We start from the raw sequence: 21,800 nt of genomic DNA on the forward strand, positions 1-21,800 counted from the left end.
CTCACACACACACAAAAAAACAAACAACAACATCAACAACAACAACAAAAAAAAAACGGGGGGGGGAGAGGAAGACATAACAACCACAACTTTTTTTTTTTTTTGAAGTTCTTACAACAAGAAAATGGAGGGGACACACCTGGGTGGGAGGGGGGAGAGGGAGGAGGGAGGGAGGTTTCGGTGAAGGGACACAATAACTAACCACATTGTATATTGACAAAATAAAATAAATAAATAAATAAAAACATGAAAGCACAGTTCCTAGTACATTACAGTTGCTCAATGAATGTTCGCTGAATTGAATTAAGTTCACTACATACAGACTGCAATGTATTCACTTTTGCAGTTGTCTTATTATCTTTATGATTCTTTAATAAATGAAGGATGAGCTGTGGAAATAAAAAATAAAAAAAAAAAAAACGAATGAAATACTGCCATTTGCAATGACATGGATGGACCTTGAGAGAATTATATTAAGTGAAACAAGTCAGGCACAGAAAGAGTATCAAGTCCCACAATATTACCATAGAGCAGATGCTTCTTCAGTCACTCTGAAATGGGCTTTGCGGAGAGAGACATCCTCTTCTTTTCTTTATCTCTGCTGATGACTCTCCATGTGTCAATGCACTCCAGTGGTTGGCAGACCATCTGCAAGATGGTTGTAGCATCTAGCCACTTTCACAGCAGCCATGGTTATCGTGGGGTTGTGGTGGGCCACCCACATGGAGATGATGTTTTTGGCATGCTCCTTGGCACTGGTGGTGTGCCTGGTTGTGGGGTGTGTCTGGTCCCTGGCTCCATACCTCAGGTCCCCAGGCAGACCCCAAGGTGCTGGCGTGGTGTGCCTGGTTGTGGGAGGGGGGTCCGGTCCCCTTCTCCATGTCCTGGGTCACCAGGCAGGCCCCGAGGCACTGGCGTAGTATGCCTGGATGTGGGAGTGGGGTCCAGTCCCTGGCTCCAAGCCTCCGGTTCCCAAGCAGGCCCCAAGGCACTGATGGTGTGCCTGGGCCAGAACTAATTTTTTGTCCTTTGCTTACTTCTAAAACAGGGGAACTTCCTGTGGGAACCAGTACTTGAGCTGTGTATTGCTATTTCCCTAGGGAAGGCTTTTTGTGCAGCTAAGGGTTTAATGATTGATCTTATAGGTACTTCTGGCTCTCCAGAGACCCGGTGGATCTAGGTTGTGTAGAAACTCTGATCTGGGCCAGAGTTTTTTCATCAAACAGCACCCCATGCAATTCTGCATTCCCGGCCAGTCTCCTCTGAGTGGTCCTGCGCTGTTTAGGGAGTGAGTCAGCTATCCTTGTTGTGTCCCAGCGTTCTCCCACTGGGCTCATCTCCCCCACTGCCCGTGCTCCAAACACTTCCCATGGGATGGGCCCTGCACTAGTCATCTTGCGATGACTCACAGGCCTCTGAATGGCTCCCTTTTTTCACTTGTTCTGACTCCTCGCTCCTGCGTGGGTCCATGGGAACTCCATTAGTGGTCTTGCTGTCCTGGAGGCTGCCAAGGCCCTCTTTTCCCCTGCTGCCTCCAAGTAACTCCATCTGAAGGGCACAGCTGTGGCTTCTGCTGGCTCCTGCTCCACGTGCTCATTGGCTCCAGCCTTAAAGTGGCTGCAGCCCAAAACGCTCAGAGCATTTTTTCCTTTGTCTTATCATGGTTTCTCCCACCTTCATGAACTCTGTAGGTCTCTCCTCCTCTTCCCCTGTGCTCCAGCGGCCCCAGTTTGGCTGATGTTACATTTTTATAGTTGTAAATTACATGATTTGTGGGAGAGAGTGATGCTGGGAACCATCTATTCCACCATCTTGACCGGAACTCCCTCCAAGCAACAATCTTAAGGAAACTCACTGAGATACAAGAAGACTCAGACAATATAATGAAACAAGAAAAAAAATCTAGGATATGAACGAGGAAATTTACAGAGATTAATACCTTAAAAAAGAATGTAGCAGAACTCATGGAACTGAAAGATTCATTCAGTGAAATGAAAAACACAACTGACAGCTTAAGCAGAATACTAGAACAAGCAGAAGAAAGAATTTCTGATCTTGAGGTCTTTTCAAAATAACCCAGGTGGACAAAAAAGGGAAAAAAGAATTTTAAAAAATGAAGAAAATCTAAGAGAGCTAGCAGACAACCTCAAGTGCACAAACATTCAAATTATGGGTGTTCCAGAAGGGGAGGAGAAGGAAAAGGCATGAAAAACCTATTCAATGAAGTAATAACGGAAAATTTCCCAGTTATAGGGAGAGACATGGATCTTCAGATCCAGGAGGTTCAAAGATTCCCAAACAGATTCAATCTTCCAAAAAGATCCTCTCCAAGACACCTTATAGTCAAACTGGCAAAGCTCAAAGACAAAGAGAGAATCTTAAAAGAAGCAAGAGAAAAGTTTAAGTCACCTATAAGAGAGCCCCTATCAGACTAACAGCAGACTTCTTAACAGAAACTCTACAGGCCAGAAGAAAATGGGATGATATATTCAAAATACTAAAAGAAAAAAAACTGCTAGCCAAGAATATCCAGCAAGGCTATCCCTTCAGAAATGAAGGAGAATTCGTGTATTTTCCAGGCAAACAAAAACTGTGGCAGTTCACCACCACACAACCAGCCCTACAAGAAAACCTCAAGGAAGTTCTGCATCTAGAATCTGAAAAATGATAATCACTACCACTGGCACACAAGAAAGAACAAAACCCACTCTTAGAACAAAATGTGTACAAAAAAGAGAAAGAAACTAAATCTTACCACCACAAAAATACATAATGACAATGTAATAATGCCCCTGTTTATTTCAGATTTTAGTAATTTCAGTCTTCTCTTTACTTCTTGGTCAGTCTAGATAAAGTTTTGCAAATTTTGTTGATCTTTTTAAAGAATCAACTTTTGGTTTTGCTGATTTTCTCTACTGTCTTTTAATTCCTTATTTCATATATTTCTCTTGTAATCTTTGTTATTTTCTACCTATATTTGCTTTTGGTTTAGTTTGCTCCTCCTTTACTATTTTCTTAAAGTAGAAGTTTACATTCTAATTTACGATTTTTCTTATTTTTAATATAGGTGTTTACAAGTATAAATTTTCCTCTAAGCACTGCATGAGCCCTCCATTTTGATATGTTGTACTTCAATTTTTATTTCAAGGTACTCTCTAATTTCCCTGTGATTTTTCTTTTTACCCAATGTTTATTTAGGAGAGTGTCGCTTAACTTCCACACATTTGTGAGTTTTCTAAATTTCCTTCTGTTATTGTTGTCAGAGAACATATTTTCCATAATCTTAGTCTTTTTAAATGTATTAAGACTTGTTTTGTGGCCAAAAATTTTTAAAGTAAATTCATACATACTTCTCAAGAAATTGGTAAAGGGTCACAAAGAATGATTAATTTTGTAATGATGAATATACTAATTATCTTGATTTGATCATCACATATTGTACGTAGGTATTGATATTCAACTCTCTACATAATCAATCATGTTTCAATAAAAAATTAAAGAAAAACAAAACCAAAAAGATGATAAACTCTGAATTTCACTTGCGTGCCCATATAAGCCCTGAGATACATTTCCCATGACAAATAAACTTGAGAATTGTTACCTCATCATTAGTAACTCCAGACTGTTCCTCCTCCTCTTCTTCCTCAAGATCCAAATCATTCTGCCTAAGATATGCTTGCAATGGAGCATAATCTTTCTTCCTGAAAGCTAAGAAGTCCATCACATTCCCCTGAAGGTGCTGCAAGAAGAACAGCTCGATCAGGTACTCCTTGAAGACCTCCCTCAGTGCCTCCATTTCCTTGTAGTGATAGTCCAGGCACTGCTTTCTCATCTACGCCATCTCCTGGGAAGCCAGGGGGTCCACCTCCAACTTCCTAGGAGCCTTCTTCACTCCTGCACACCCCGCAGATGGGAGGGGAAGGCTGGAAAGGCCTAGGGGCATGGGCATCCTAGAAGGGCTGGTAGGTGGGGATGGAGATGTCATCCCAAACGTCTAAGACCCCCTGACCCCAGGGAACAGCATGCCCGGAGTCCTCTCAAACCCCAGAGGCCTGGTCAGTGGCAGTCCCTATGGCACATGCTGCTGCTGGATCAGCTGGCCCTGGATGATGCTGCTGTTCTGGGGGGACAAGCTCACTGTGGTGATGTGGCTTGGGCTGGCAAGAGGCTGCATGCTGGCCCCATCCACGGGCACAAGGTTCTGGGGTCCCAGGTAGTGGATGTCACGGGCACAAGGTTCTGGGGTCCCAGGTAGTGGATGGTGCCTCTGGGCTGCACGTGAGGTTGTAACAGCCTTCCTTCTTGGACTGTGATGGGAGTCCCCATGTGCTGGAGCTGAACCTGGGCTCCCTGAGCAATCTGGGTAAGTCCTGAGCCCTCCTGAAACAAGCTGATCTGTCTGACGAGCACGCTGGCATCCACAAAACCTCCAGTGGGGAGATGCCCAGCCCAGGCCCAGGGGCACCAGCACATACACTCTGCAGGGCCTGCCCTGGCCCAGGGCTGAGCTGCATGGGGCTTTGAGTCTGGACCTGTTGGGAAAGGGGCAAAGTAACCCAGATATAGACCAGATGGAGACCCATGCTCAAACCACCTCGGCTGAGCACTGAACTGGAAACCAAGAGAGGTGGGGCTGGGGAGCGGCAAAGGGGCCAGAGTGATCTGCTGGTTTCCTCCCACAAAGTGACCAATGTTCTGCAGAGTGATGTTCACGTTCTACCCCACCACAGGACTCCTGCTCATCAGCTGCTGTATGTGGTAACTGGGGGACTGGGGTGTAGGTGGGCTTGCCGAGGAAATGAAGAGCACCGTGGGGGAATGAGGCAGAGATGGGTGGGCCTGCTGCTCCTCTCCTTCGTTGCCAGGGAAGGACCTGGGCCTCTGGATGTGGTGCTGGGTGTTCTGAGAGCTGCTGCCATTGTGCATTATCACTTCTTTGTGAAATGATTTCTAAACAAATGCAGAAAAGTTAAAATTCAGTGAGGCAAGTTTTATTTCTCATAGTCTTTCTGAGTGTTGTACGTGGGCATTTAGAAAGTTTGACTACTGGGCCGAGCCCGTGGCGCACTCGGGAGAGTGCGGCGCTGGGAGCGCAGCGGCGCTCCCGCCCCGGGTTCGGATCCTATATAGGGATGGCCAGCGCTCACTGGCCGAGCGTGGTGCGGCCAGTCACAAAAAAAAAAGAAAAGAAATTATGGGTATAATCATTTGTTTAAAGAAGAACTCCCTCTCAGGCTGTTCACTACCTAGAGAAAAGTATATACTGGCAAATAGTAGATATTGCATTAGTACTTGTTGAATATTTATTGTTGTACTTTACAATGGTATTTTGCCTTGTAGTTTTAAGAGTTTCAATGTGACTTTCAAAGAGTAGAGGACTCATGAAATTCCATAAAACAAACAAATATAAATGCAAGTAAAAGTACATTACCCAGTTTTTGGAGAGATAATGGAAAGCCATACATTTTATTTCTTATCTGGAACTAGTAGTGCAGGTAGGACATAATACCTTCATTACCTGCTTTAGGAGTAGGCACACCAGCTGCTGTGGCAAATAAGTTAGGCATAAAATAACTAGGTAAGATGTAATAACTTCAGATGGAAATAACTGCTTATCTGGAGATGTTCAGTAACTTTCTTATATCAAATTTTTCATGAACTAAAGTACCTGCTTAATTCACTTCTCCTAGCTAGTGGTTTGAAAGCTGATGGTAATGAAGACAACAAAAAGGAGAGGACCATACAGCAGTGTTACCTTCAACAAGCAGACAGGCAGCAGCTGACATTTATGGAAGCTAGTCCTCTACACTCCAGACTTCTCTATATTTATCTCATTTAGTTTTCATAATCATGCTATGAAGTCACTTCTGTCATTATCCCATTTTACACAGAGGGAAATTGAGGCAACCAGAGATAAACTAACTGGCCCAAGCTAAGAAGAGGTGACCCCAGGCATGCTGTCTCACCAAAAGCCAAGCAATCTGGAAAGGTCCTAAACATGCCCCTGAACTCGAGATTCAGATATATCAACCAAACACAGTGCTGGAACTGTGCCAGTTCCATGGATCTGATCCTGCATGAAGACTGCACACCATACTGACAGCTTTCAACCTTTAACCTGTGCAACTGAGTCCTGAAGGGCTCCGCACTGGCTGCTTAGTGGCTGGCTGGCTGCTAGAAAAGAGTAAACAGAATGAGGCAGGCAGTTTCTGAAGCAGCTGTTACAGAAACAGGCTGGAAAGTCTGGAACAGAGGGGACTCAGGAGCGGAGGTGTGGTCCGACCCCCCAGGACATGGAGTGGAAGTCCAGCTCCCACATCCTATCACAGCAGGAGACCCTAGTGCCACATATATATATATATATATATATATATTTTTTTTTTTTTTTAAAGATGACCGGTAAGGGGATCTTAACCCTTGACTTGGTGTTGTCAGCACCACGCTCAGCCAGTGAGCAAACCAGCCATCCCTATATGGGATCCGAACCCGTGGCCTTGTCAGCACCACACTCTCCCAAATGAGCCACAGGCTGGTGCCATATATTTTTTAATGAAGTACATACATTATACAGGCATGCATTTTATAAGACAGCTCAGACCTAATGTTTTTCCCGTCATAACACATCATAAATTCAGGGGAAACATTTAAGAAGTTGCAATAGCACCGCCAACTACTGTAGCTGCCTTTCCTAAAGCTTGATGCTCAGATATGTTTATGACAGCATTTTCTCTGAATAATGGATATAAGCTAAACATACAAATAAAAGGAATTGGTGGGGTCAGTGATGGGATGAAATATTATGCAGCCAATGAAATTATTATTAAGAGCATTTAATAAATAAAATGTTAGATTTCAAATAGAAAAATTCAAAATACAAAATTATGTCATTTTATAGATTTAATAAAAAGATTCAAAATGTATCAACAGGTGATTGTCTCTGGGTTAGTTAAATTGTAAAGATTTTTTTCCCTTTTTACACTTTTTTACACTTTCTAAATGTTCTATAATTAGTTTGTGGTATTCAGGAAAAATAATAAACATCTTTTTAAAAACTGCTTTTCCCTACTAAGTTAACTCTTTTCCAGGTAGGCAAAAATTTGCACTTGAAGAATAGTAACTCATTCTGAATTGGTAAAATAATAATTCATTCGAAGATACAAAAAAGACAAAATGCAAAAATTTGTACATTACAGTCATGCATTGCTTAACATAGGGGATATGAGTGCTGCGGGCATCTGGTCAGTACAGGCATGTATGCTGGCAGCCACCCTACTATGCACAGGACGGCCCCACAACGAGGAATCGTCAGTGAGGTATCATCAGCCCAAATGTGATCAGCTGAAGCTGAGAACCACTGAGACAGATCAGGGCCCTTTGTGGCTGACTTGAAACACCACCCTCAGCCTTCCTAGGAGACTGAACAAGTGCCATCTCTCCCCAGTGAGGCAGGATCCTGCCCCTCTGCCCCTGCAATCTGTCAGGATGTGCTATTACGTGGGAGGCAGCAAAGGTCTGAGCAACCACCAGTGAGACCCAGGGTCTCAAGCCTGCTGGCAGGGAGGGGCCATGACACTTCTGAGAGTCTGGTAGCAGTGAAGGGCCCACAGCCATGTGGCTTACACATTTATAAACAAGGGTAATGGCCCCTGAAGCTACCTGTGCACTCCCAGAACCAGACCCTCACCTACCAGTGAAGGAATGATGCCCAGGGAGCAGTGACTCCTGAGGGGCAGAAGCCAGCACAAGAAACCTCAGCCCAGGACAGGCCTACCAGCCGGACCAAGGTAGGCAAGACTCCAGAGTGGCCACAGAGGACTTGTGGTTGGAGGAAGAACCTGGATGCTGGGGAGGCCAGATGGAGACCAGAGCAACTTCCCTTTTTTTTTTTTTTTTTGTCCTTTTTGAGACCAGCCGCACCACGCTCAGCCAGTGAGCGCACCTGTGGTCATCCCTATATAGGATCCGAAACCGCGGTGGGAGCGCTCCTGCGCTCCCAGCGCCACACTCTCCCGAGTGTGCCACGGGCTCGGCCCTCAACTTCCTTTTTCCTCACACGCAGGTGACAGGACCCCTGCCCCATAAATGGTCAAGAAGAGGACAACACACATGTCTGTCTTGCCAGCGCTGGGTCACAACACATAGGCTGGCAGCACCTGTACTACCTACCTGCTGGAGGCAAACACACAGTCACCTGTCCACAGGCGTCTCCCCGGCCGCTGGTAGAGCCTACATGAGAGTGGTCAACATGTGGTTAAACTGGAACTTTCCACCCCACCACAAGCTTCTGCAGGCTTTACACAGTAGACATTCCCAGGAGTCCCCATTGCTGCTCAAAAGGGCTTCCTTCTCAGTTCAGACTCTCCTCTAGATACTATGCTTCTCCTCAAAGGAATGCAACAGAAAAATCTTTCTGTCACCACACAGAAATGCAGACCTTAATCACAGAAAAGGGACCCAGAAGACTCAGATGAAACAGCAGAGCTGCATCAAGGAAAAAACACAGAGAGCACCCTTCCCAGGACAGTGAAGTTGGCCAAAAATATTCAGCATCTACACTGGAGAAAGCAAAACAAACTCTGGGCACATCCATAAGTAGAGACAAGAAGGAAACCTTGAACAAACAGACATCTCAGAGCCAACTAGTGTGGGACAAGAACAGTGTGGGACACAGAAAGGTAATAGCAGAGTTTACAAGAGGAATCCAGGCAGAACCGAAAGAGAGAGCAGTCTCTCAGTGCCCTGAACTCAAAGCTCTCACCAATGGCTTAGTGAAGAGAAATAACAGTTTTTCCAAAAACTCATAACATTCTTCAGAGTAGCTGTCTAAATTTATGTTCAAGTCATACAGTAAAATGTATAAATATCTCATTTTATAGTGTGGATTTGGCCTTTCTTTAAAATCATTTTGTTACCTGTATAAAGTCCTGAATTAAAGAATCCTTACAAAAAATACATCTGAGATGAAAAATACACTGGATGGGATTCACAGCAGATTAGATGCTGCAGAAAAAAAGATTAATGAGTTTGAATACAAATGATAGAAACCATGTAAAGTGAAACAGAGAAAAAAGACAATAAACAGAGTATCATTGATCTGTGGGACAACTTCAAGCAGCCTAACATACATGTCATTGGATCCCTGATGGAAATAAGAGAGATGGGACACAAAAAAAATTTTTGAAGAGTTAATGGTCATCATTTTTCCAAACTTGATAAAAACTATAAGACCACAGATCCAACTCTCAACAAACCAAAAGCACAAAAAATATGAAAAATCAACACCAAGATACATCATAAGGAAATTGCTCAAAATTTGTAAAAAAGAGAAATCTTAAAACAATCAGAGAAAAAAAAGACATATGAAGTACAGAGGAACAAAGACAAGGATTTCTCATCAGAAATAATGCAAGCAAAAAGCAGCTTCTTTAAGGTACTGAAAAAAATAGGGGCTGGCCAGATAGCTCATCAGTTAGAGCATGGAGCTGATAACACCAAGGTCAAAGGTTCAGATCTGCATACCAGCCAGCTGCTAAAAAAGAAAAATTAACCATCAACTGTCAATCAAGAATTCTATACCCAGCTGAGACATCTTTCAAACACAAAGACAAAATACTTTTTCAGAGGTACAGAGCCGAAAGAATTCACTACTAACAGACTTGCAGTAAAAGAAATGTTAAAGGATGTACTTTAGGAATAAGGAAACAGATCCAAGATGGAAATCTGGTTCACCACAGAAAAACTGGAATAGAAGAAAACTTCTTCAATCTGAGAAAGGGCATCTACAGATAACCAACAGCTAACATCATACACAATAATAAAAGAATAAATGCTTTTACTCTAAAACTGGGAATAAGAAAAGGCTGTCCTCTCTCAATTCTCCTATTCAATAATGCAAGAGAGATTCCAGCCAGCACAGTCAGTCAAGAAAAATAAAAAGCATACTGTAAAGAAAGAATTAAAACCCTTCATTCTCAGACAAAATAATCATCTATAATTAAATTCTATGGAACACACACACACAAAAAAAAGATTACTAGATCTAATGAGTGAGTTTAGCAAGATACAAGCTCAATATACAAAACCTGTATTTCTACACACTAACAACAATCATAAATTTAAAATTTTAAAATTAAATCATGATTGATAGATCAAAAAATATGAAATACTCAGAGATAAATCTGTGCCAGACACTAAAACTACAAAACATTGTGGAAAGAAATCTAAAGAGACATAAATAAATGTTCATGGATCAGAAGATACAATATTGTTAACATGTCAGTTCTCCCAAAATTAATCCAAAAATTGAATGTGATGTCAAGCAAAACCCCAGTAGGCTTTTTATAGAATTGAGAAGCTAATTCTAAAATACAAAAGGAAATACAAAGGACCTTGAAGGGACAAAATTATGAAAAACACATAGGAAGATTTGGACTTCCTGACTTTAACACTTTGTATAAAGCTAAAGCAATCAAGACAATGTGGAAAAAATAGAACTATGGTACGGAACACAGAGACCAGAGATAGACTGACACATACGTGGTTAATCAATTTTCAACTAAGGTGCAAAGATAATCTTGCACTGGAGAAAGGATAATCTTTTCAAAAATGATGCCAAAATAGTTGGATATCCATATGCAAAAAAAATGAATCTTGATCCATCCTTTGTACAACAGACAAAAAATAAATTTCAAAATGAATCAAAGACCTAAATATAAAATCTAAAACTAAAAACTTGCTAGAAGAAATTATAGAAGATCTTTGTGATCTTTGTGACTGCGTTAGGCAAAGATTTCTTAGATGTAACAACAGCATGATTCATAAAAGAAAAAATAGATAAATTGGACTTCATCAAAATTAAGACTCTTGAAAAGACACTATTAAGATAATGAAAATACAAGCTGCAGACTAGGAGAAAATATTTTCAAATCATATATCTGATACATAACTTCTACCCAGAAGAATTCTCCAATTAAGGTTGAAAAAAAATTTTTAAACAGGCAAAAGATTTTGACAGAAGCATCTTCAAAGAAAAATGTATGGGTAAGAAATATACACATGAAAAAATGCATGAAAAGGTACAAAAAATGATAAACTTACAAAAATTTTGCATATGAATGGATATAAAAATTATAAAAATTAGTAAAGAGAGCCCAGCATATACTCAAAGAATAATACACTGTTAAAGGAGAGTTAGTACAGGAATTCAAGAGAGTGAACAAATATCAAGAAATTTCTGGGCCGGCCCGGTGGCGCACTGGAGAGTGTGCCACTTGGGAGCGCAGCGGCGCTCCCACCGAGGGTTCAGATCCCATGTGGAGACCGGTTCCTGCTCACTGGCTAAGCACGGTGCAGGTGCAACACCGAGGGTTGTGATCCCGTTGCCGGTCCCCGGTACGGGCACGACACCGAGGGTTGCAATCCCGTTACCGGTCAGTAAAAATGGGAGCGCAGCGGTGCTCCCACCGAGGGTTCAGATCCCATGTGGAGACCGGTTCCTGCTCACTGGCTAAGCACGGTGCAGGTGCAACACCGAGGGTTGTGATCCCGTTGCCGGTCCCCGGTACGGGCACGACACCGAGGGTTGCGATCCCGTTACCGGTCAGTAAAAAAGACAAAAAGGAAAAAAAAAAAAGAAATTTCTGAAGGTATAGATATGGAGGGGGGGAAGACAAAGAAAATAGGAAACTTACTAACTTTGTCATAAATTTTAAAGCTAAATGGCAAAATAATATTTTATAAAATTTAGCAGCCATTCCTAATAAAGATTCAAAGTAAAATGCATATCAAAGGAAACAACTTGAACATGATGTTTTTAAAAAGTAGCTCCCAAAACTCAATAGCAAATATATTAAATTTTGACATACAGAAGCTAATTCCATTAAATCAGGAACATAACGAGAATGCCAAATATCACCACTTCTATTCAGCACTTTAATAGAGGTTTTAGCAGTTAAAAAAAAAAAGAAAAGAAAAAGAAAAGCGAACTAAGTAATGGGGAAACGGAAGGAAATTGTCTTTATTTGTGTATGATATGACTGTATACATATGACTATATGGTATGACTTGATAATACCAAGGTCAAGGATTCGGATCCCCCTACTGGCCAGCCACCAAAAAAAGCCAAACTAATTAACAAAACAATCAAAAAAAGAAAATATGATTGTATGCCTGGGAAGTTTAAGAGACCAAAAATTACAAGAATAACAATTTGGTGAAGTACCTGCAATCAAGATAAATATGCAAAAATCAATTTTTTTTCTATATTATCAATACACAACTGAAATGGAAATGAAAGAAATGTCCCATTCATAAAGACCACAAAAAGTATAAAATACCAGTGAATATATTTAATAAGAAAAGTAGAGCACAATCTGAAGAAAACAATACTATTTTATTAAAGGACATTAAAAATATATATATAAATGGAGTAACATACCATGTTCCTGAATAAGATTTAATATTATTAAATGTCACACATTCAAAAACACATTCAAAAATGAACATGGAATTCCACAATCGAATGCTCCACCACTGAGCTATACTCCCAACATGTGACGCAATTCCAAAGGGAATCACAATGAATTTCGCTTGTTTTTCTTTAGAAATAGACAAAAAATTATATTAAAGAACATATGCCTGAAAACTGGCAACACTTTATTGAAAAAAATAACAAAAACATATTGAAGGGATTATTGACTTACATACTTATTCTAGAGCTTCTATAATAAAAATCAGTGTGCTCCTGGCACAGAAAAAGAACAGGAGGAAGGAGAATATAGAGTCCTGAAAATAGGTCCAAAAATATAGAGATGGTGGCATTTACTTTAAATGAAAAAACAATGTTTTATTTAAGAAATGGTAGTGACATTGGGAAAAAACATTAGCAAACCATACATCTGATAAGGGGCTAATATCCAAAATACTAGGGTACTTCAAAAAGTTCATGGAAAGAGATGCATTATAAGGAACTCAAACAACTCAATAGCAAGGAAAAAATTTAAAAATGGGCAAAGAACCTTAATGGACATTTCTCAAAAGAAGACAAACGTCTCACAGATATATAAAAAAAAAATACTCAACATCATTAATCACCAGGGAAATGCAAATTAAAATCACAATTAGTTATCACTTCATTCCTGTTAGAATAACTATTATCAACAAGATGAGCAATAACAAGTGCAGGTGAGGATGTGGGGAAAAGGGAACACTTGTGCACTACTGGTGGGAATGTAAATTAGTATAGCCATCATGGAAAACAGTATGAAGGTTCCTCACCAAATAAAAATTACAACTACCATACAATCCAGCAATCCCACTTCCGGGTACATATCCGAAGGAAATGAAATTAGTATGTCAAAGAGATGTCTGCACATCCATGTTCAATGCAGCATTATTCACAGTAGCCAAGATATGGAATCAACCTAGGTGTCCATCATCAGATAAATGGATAAGGAAAATGTATATATACACAATGGAATAGTATTCAGCCTTAAAAAAGAATGAAATTCTGTCATTTGTGACAACACAGATGAATCTGAAGGATGCTTTGCTAAATGCAGTAAGGTAGGCACAGAAAGACAAATATTGCATGATCTCATTTACACATGGAAACTAAAAAAATTGAACTCATAGAAGCAGAGAGTAGAATGGTGGTTACCAGAGAAGGGGGGTGGGGGAAGAGAGGGAATGGGAAAAGGGAAGATGTTGATCAAAGGTTACAAAGTTTCAGTTAGACAGAAGGAACACATTTTAGTGATCTATTGCACAGAATGGTGACTATAATAATGCATTGTATATATCAAAATTGCTAAAAGAGTAGATTGTAAACGTCCCCACAAAAAAATGGTAAGTATGTGAGGTGATGGATTTCTTAATTAGCATGATTTAATCATTCCATGATGTAAACATGTATCAAAACAGAGTCACTGTACTTCTTAAATATATAATACATACAATTATTATTTGTCAATTTAAAATAAAATTTTTAAAAATGGTAGTGGCATCTAGGGAAAAAAAAAAGAAGCTAGTCCCCTACCACACACCACTTCAGGTGGAATAAAGAGCTAAATGTTAGGAAGGAAGGAAGGAAGGTTGGTCTTTATTGGAATAAAATTTAGGAGAATATTTTTACAACCTTGATAAAAAAGCAAAGCATGAAACCCAGATGCCATAAAGGAAAAAAAAATGACTATATAAAAGATGTTCTAAACAAGGTCAAAAGACAAAAAATAATCAGGAGAAAAATATATGCAATGCTTTATGGCTACAAAGGATAAATATTCCTACTATACAAAGAGCTTCTATATATTAGGAATGAAATGGGGAAAAAAACAACAGGCAGTCTCCAGAGAGGCAGTGCCAGCAGGTAGCAGCCACAAGAAGAGTCTCTCAGGCTCCTCACTAGTCAAGGAAATGCAGCATAAAGCACCAGCAGGATGCTGTCTTACCCATTCAACGGGCAAAAATTTTAGATATGAAGGAAAAGGTCCTCTCCTGCGTGGCTTACAGGAATGCAAATTGCTGTAACTTTCTGGGAAATAATCTGTCAATACCTATTAAAACTTAAATTTTAAATATTCATATCCTTTGACACATTAACACCATTTAGTTCCCATTAATGGGAATCTAACCTATAAAAATAGAAAAAAATACCAGGACCTATGTATAAGAAAACTTATCTCAGTATAACCTGGCAAGACAGGCACAAGATGAAAATCCATCAATGGGGAATGATTGAAAAAATACAGTATGTCCTCACTATGGACTATTATGCAAACATAAAAACAATAAGTTTATCAATTTCCTGACTTCAACAGATGTTGAAGGCATACTACTAAGAGAAAAAAACAAAAACAAAAAAAAAGAAAAAAGGGCAGGACTGTGGGGAATAAATAGGATGGAGGAGGACAGAAAGGAACTCTTGTTTTTCTCTATTGTTTGAATTCTTTTTTTTTTTTATTTAAAGATGACCGGTGAGGGGATCTTAACCCTTGATTTGGTGTTGTCAGCACCATGTTCACCCAGTGAGCTAACCGGCCATCCCTATATGGGACCCGAACCTATGGCCTTGGTGTTATCAGCACCACACTCTCCCGAGTGAGCCACGGGCCCGCCCTTGTTTGAATCTTATGAGGATATATTTTGTAATATAAGAAAACTAACTTAAAAATATGCCTCATTCCAAGGTACAAAAAAGTTACTTTGGCAAATCAAAATTTCCAAAGTTTTTTGAGATTCTAAGAAATCAAGAAATAAGCCAAAAGGAAATATATAATATTTGTGTCTGTAGCAGTTGGAATGAAACCACAGTAAAACAGCAGAAATCGCTTTTCCTTCTGGGAATGGCTTCAATGCCTGACTTAGGACAGAACACACTACTTCACTCTTCCTCTATTCAGTGGGTGTCACCAAAACTTTTAAGGGACCAAGAATCATTTTAAAACATTTTGTTCTCCTATTCAAAATGTGTCATGCTCCATATTTCTCAGGGTCATCCCCCCAAATCATGTATTTTTAATGCTTTCCAAATATGTAAATATCACCCAACAAATGAGTGCACATCCCATTACCCTCCAGGCCCTTCATTCCATCATCACCAACGCTAAAATATTAAAACATAACCATTTTTTTTAGCAGTTTTAATAACGTTATAATGTCAGATGACAACATATCCATAGCCAAATGGAAAGATTTGGGCAGAAGCTTGCATTAAATCATGCCCAGAGGTACTCTGTATCACACTCTTTCTCTGTAAAACTATTTCCTGTGCCTGTCACATAATGTTAAAGGAGGGGGTTCTATTTGTCTATTACCGTTATGTGATCATGAAGTTAACAACTTTGCGTTTACAGCTGTCATTCTGCAGGGGTAACTCTGTTGGGGTAACTCCAACAAGCATCCAGTAAGTTTTTCAGTCTCAATACCTTAGCTGGAAAGTAAGCTATGTGTACGGAGCTGTCATATGTGTGTCAGCCGCTGAGGCACTCACGTTCCTTCTCTGACAATACAGTCTGCCCTGTGAAGCAGGTGGCCTTCCTTGCCCAGTCTGATAGGCTGGGCACCAAAGCTGTAGGAGTAAGTGTGACTGAAACTCGCCGGCGTTCTTACGCCAGTTAACTGCAGGTAAAGCCACTGTTTGGTAAGGAGGAAATATTTACTCAGTTCTTGGGCAAGATTAAGTGTTTTACAAGAGACGCACAATTCACAGTTCTCAATGTGCAGCGGTGTCATTCCCAGTTTCTTTCCTTCTGCTATCAGAAAGCACCAATTCAGGAGAGCCTCAGCCCAGGGCGCCCGAACATGCCAGCTGGGCATGCCAGGGCGGACAGGGCTGCGCACCTCAGACAGAGGCCGCCCCACGCCGCCGGGGGGCAGGGATGGGAAGATGGAGGGTGTGAGGGGATGGACTCTGGAGGGGGGCGGTCACGGGAGTGCGGGAGTACAGGCACGAGGGATATGGGGACGGTCACAGGGGATACGGAGGACAGTCACAGGTGTGGAAGACAGTCACGGGGGGATGTGGGGGACAGGCACGGGGAGATGGGGACGGGCACGGGAGGTATGGGGACGGTCACGGGGGAGGTGGTCACGGGGGGCGGTTGGGGGACAGTCACTGAGGCGTGGTCACGGGGGAGACAAGGGGGGGATGTGGGGAGCGGTCACCGGGATGTGTACAGCTATCACGGAGGGTGGAATAGAGATCACGGAGGATGAGCTGAGCAGTCACTAGCGTGCAGGGAACGGTCACGGAGGCCGTAGAGATCGGTCACGGAGGGTGAAGTGAGCGGTCACGGGGGGTGACGGGAGCTGTCACCTGGCGCGGTCATGGGTGCGAGGAGGGGTCACAAGGGGTGAGGGGAGCGGTCACGTGGAGTGTGGGGAGCGGTCACAGGGGGTGTGGGGAGCCGTTACCGGGGTGAGAGGAGCGGTCACCAGGACAGTCACGGGGGGTGAGGGGAACGGTCACAGGGGGCGTGGGAGCGGTTGCGGCGGTGAGCGGAGCTGTCACGGATGGCGTGGGGAGCGGTCACGGGGAGCCGTCCCCGGGGGGCGGTGATGGGGTGGGTTTCGGGGGCAAGGGTGTGGGAAGCGGTCATGGGGGGCGTAGGGAGCAATCACGGGATGTACAGGGGAGGGTCGCTGGGGGTTGGTCATGGGCGGTGTGGGAGCGGTCGCGGGAGGGTGAGAGCGGTCACCAGGGGCGGTCACTGAGAAGTGGTCACGGGGAGTGTGGGGGCGGTAGCGGGGCGGCAACATCTACGGAGTGGGAGGGGTGCAGCCAGGAGCTCCGGGGCAACGGCCGGGACCGGGGCAGGGCCGTCACTCACCGCGGCTGCGAGACGCTGCTGCGGCCGTCGACGGGTACCCACACCACACAGCCCGCCGGCCGGGCCGGTCCAGTGCGCAGGCGCGGAGGCCGGTCCGCCGCACTACGCAAGCGCGGCGCGAGCCAATCTGCCCTGGGCTAGAGTGACGCGAGACGAGGGCAGAGGACCGGGGAGTGGGACAGGACGGGGGGCGGAGGGGCGAGACACAGTCCGCGCGTGCGCACCCTTCCAGCCCTCTTCTCAAGCTCTCTGGTATGTTCGTTCATTCATTTGTTCTTACGTATGTACACAACTGCACACATACATTCATACGTACATGTACTCATCTATCCACCCACCCACCCATCTACCCACACATCCATTCACCCACCTTCCCATCCATTCCTTTACCACCCATCCCCTCATCCATCCCTCCACCCATCCACCCACCTTCTAGACGCTATCTATTTCATTGACCAAGGCCATGTAGTCCCTGCCTTCACAGAACCTAGTCTGGGAGGAGGGGTAAATAAATATGCTAATAGAAGAGAATGAGGCAGAGCAGCTGAGAAAAATGTGGTGGTTTGTGCCTACTTTAAATTGGGCAGAGGAGTCAAGAAATGCCTGAGAAAATGAGTTGTAAGCTGGAATCTGAGGATCCACAGCACAGTTCTTTCTTGCCTATGACCACTGAAATGGTCTAACATTTCCCTGGTTTTACTCTTGCTGCCTTGAATCACGTGTCCACTGTAGACACGGTGAACTTTCCAGTGGTACATCAGGTCGTTTGCCCTTGCTTCAAACCTTCCCATCTATTTGGAATGAAATCCAGATGGCTTATCATGGTACTTACGATCTTCTGAATTACTTTATCATCTGTCTGGCCTGTTAGGATGTAACCTCCTTTCCTATTTTCCTCACAGCTATAGTCTAGACAATGAACTGCCACACAATATGCACTCAATAAACATCAGCTGAATAAACCAGTAATGTATCCATTTCGCTCACTAGCTTTGATTTTCTTGAAGCAAGCACCAAGTGTTGATCTCCCCCTCCCACCCACCCCCCGCCACTAGTGATAAAGTTGGCATGGAATATACCTCAATAAATATCAAATAGGGATAAAAGAGAACTCTGGTGCAGCTGAGAAAGTAAGACAAGACAGTTCAGTACAAGACACTACTGGAGAACGCGAACATTATGAAGAATATGAATGAATGAATGCACACTTTGCTATGTGGGCTGGTCCTCAAAGGGAAAAAGGAGAAATACTTTGTAACAAAGAACAAAAGAGAGCAATAAAAGTCGGGGAGACAACTAAGGCGGCACAGGGAGCAGAAGGGAGCAAAATAACAGGTATGCTGGGGACTGGTAAGAGCTGAGGTAGCTATATAGGATCAGTATAGAAGTCAGAACCTGTTCCTGCTCCGATAAACAATAAGAGCTTCTCCAGCAGAGGAGTTGTAATGAAAAGGCTATTTACAGAGTCTTATTCAAGAAATTAACAATTCATGCACAAGGCAAACTGCTCAAACAATTAAGGGTATGCAAAACAGTACTAAGCACCCCTTGATCCCTGTCCCCCAGTCTCCCTCCCAGAGGCAGCTGCTAACACAAACTTCCAGGACAGCCTGTGCCCATCCAGCAGACAATTCTACACAGACAAGTCTGCACTTTGCTTACCATATCTTACAGACCATTCCATACTAGAATATACAGATCTACTTTCTCGTTTGTAGTGGCTGCACTCTATTCCACTGGAATGTATGTACCATCATTTATCCAGTAAAATGGGACATTTGAAACATTTAATTTAGCATAGGGTTAGATGATATGGGCCGGCAACAGCATAGCCCAGAAGAACTGTTACCCAGCACCCCATGACAAAGGGGATTCCCTTCCTATCCCCACTGCCCAGAATCACAATCCCCAAGTCTGAGTGCGAGAGGCAAAAGGGTGGAGGCAGCACCATCACATGATCTGACATCTGCATAGGAGACATGAAGATATGTTGGTGTTGGTGACCATGAAAGTGCCCGTAGGCTCACAGGTGCCAGTCCCCAACTCTGACAGCGGCTTCCACCACTATCACTCCGCTCCTCGGGCCCCAGTCTCACTGGAATGCACACAGAAATACAGCCTTGAGGCCAAGGAAGCATGCCCTGGGGCCTGTTGCCACAAGCACACTTGGCAAAGACTTAATAGTAGGGTCAGGAAGTCAGAAACAGTGGGCTCTACAAAACTCACATGTTCTTCTCTGTTGAGAATAATCATGATCAAAGAAATTATCACTTAGTGCTGGTACCAGATGTTGAGTGCTTTGCAGGTATCCCATGACTGGATCCTCACAACCTCCCTAGGAGAGGGGAAACAGGCCCTGAGGGAAGTCACTGGACCATGGTCACATGGCTGGTAAGGAATGGAGCTGCACGTGTACCAGGACCTGAGTCCAGACCCCCAGGAGCCACGGAGCACCTGCCACGTGCTGACCCATACTTCACTGCGCACTTTAGTACAGACCCATACTTCACTGCACACGCAATCCATCTCCCATGGTCTGCACTGTCACCTGCAGATACAAGTGTACACACAAGAGCCTGCAGGCTTTCACATCTTGGAGGACACAAAGTGGAGGCCTGGAGCTGCAGAGCAGTGCACCCCCATGCACCCTATTTCTGTGGTAGGAGAAAAGATACCAAAACTAACCATGGGCTTCCAGGTGCTTCTGTACTTTGTGTAATGTGTGTGTGCATTCTTTATTAAGAGTATGCATTATTTTTTGTAATCAGCTTTTTTTTTTCTTTTAAATAAAAGAGAAGTCCAAAAGCAGAAGAGGAGAGAAAGGAAAGAAACGACTCCCAGGCCCCTTGGTTACAGTTGTTTCCGGCAGAGAGCACCAAAGAACAGGTGACCCACCCACCTGCCTGCCCTTGGACAGGTAGACTGCATGTGAAACCACACTTGGTGCCAACGTGACCCTCAAGGACAGACGTGGGGACCCATGCAGTGGCAGGTCACACAAGGAGCGGGGGGCAGCGGTTCTTTCCTCCATGTGCAGCTTTGGGAAGCAGCTGCTAAGTGGACCCTGCCCTTGCAGAGGTAAATGTGATTTTCACATCCAAGCATACTCCATTCCTTCTAGTTCGTTTTATAGCCACTGGGGGAGTGGGCGAGGAGAAACCTGTCTCCAACATGACTTGCTTTTTCTTCACACAAATGAAAAGCACAACTAGCATCATTTTAAACTAAAAACTAATTTTCTATGAAAGACAAAACAAAAAAGTATACAAAAATGTCATTTTATTATGCCTATTGTTTGGTAGGATATCAGTGCCCTTTAAAATCCTACTATTCAAGTACAAATGATCATGTTTACAAAGTATTTACAATTTCAGTCTTGTTCTTATTCAGTTTCATATTTGAAAACATAACAGCTATCTGGTTATGACAGTTAACAAAAATAATAATAAAGATTGCAAAAAGGAGAACTTCTGCCTCATCAGCCACCAATCGAGCAAGTGCTTGGATCCAAGCTTCTGCTTCCCACTGGACACTTCAAGAACAACCTGGCCTCCATTAGAATACATGTCTCTTGAAAGAATAACTGGGTAACTGTTCTCCATGGTAGTCAATTAGAGTATGACAGTGTTCTGGCTGCTCTGGTTGCTGCCTTTATATTTTATGTTACGGAAATTTCTTTGAGTCATCACATACTGTATTTTTATGAACCTGATCTGCAGGAGGAAGGCCTGGACAACAATATACTGGAAGAATTTTTATTTAAATGACTATTTCGAATACAGGTTGAGTATCTCTTATTCAGGATGGTTGGGACCAGAAGTGTTTGGGGTTTTGTATTTTTCTTTGGATTTCAGAATATTTGCATTATATATATATATATATATACTTACTTGTTAAGCATCCACAATCTGAAAATCTGAAGTCCCACATCCAAAATGTTCCAATGAGCATTCTTCTTAAGCATGACCTCGGAGCATCATTTTGGTGCTCAAAAACTTTCAGATTTTGGAGACTTTCAAATTTTCAATCTTCAGATTAGGGATGTTCAACCTGTACTACTCAGGTCAGTGGCAGCATCTAGATGTTACCACATCAGTGATACAAGTAAAAATATCTTCTGTCCATATTTCATATTAGGGAATTGCTGAAGAAAACACTTCTGAGACAAGAGACTCTTTCAGTCATATAGTAAGATTGGGACGGGAATTCTACACCACAAATACTCAGATCCCTGTTCTGCTCTCTTAAAAAGCTTGTGAGAGGGGCCGGCCCGGTGGCGCACTGCTGTAGTGTGCCGCCGCTCCTGCCGAGGGTTCGGATCCCACATACAGACCGGCCGCTCACTGGCTGAGCGAGGGGCGGGAGCAACACCGAGGGTTGCGATCCCGTGGCCACCCGTGGCCGGTCCCGGTCCCGGTCCGGTACGGGCGCGACACCGAGGGTTGCGATCCCGTGGCCACCCGTGGCCGGTCC

At 43.0% G+C, this 21,800-nt stretch overlaps 1 pseudogene; it reads right to left on the reverse strand.

The window, feature by feature from the left end:
- Window positions 1-3,601: 3,601 nt before the first annotated feature.
- LOC103592035 lies at window positions 3,602-17,369 on the reverse strand (annotated as a pseudogene).
- Between the last annotated feature and the right edge of the window lie 4,431 nt (window positions 17,370-21,800).

The sequence above is a fragment of the Galeopterus variegatus genome, unplaced genomic scaffold, assembly GCF_000696425.1.
Source record: "Galeopterus variegatus unplaced genomic scaffold, G_variegatus-3.0.2 Scaffold1075, whole genome shotgun sequence".
NCBI classification, from domain to species: Eukaryota; Metazoa; Chordata; class Mammalia; order Dermoptera; family Cynocephalidae; genus Galeopterus; species Galeopterus variegatus.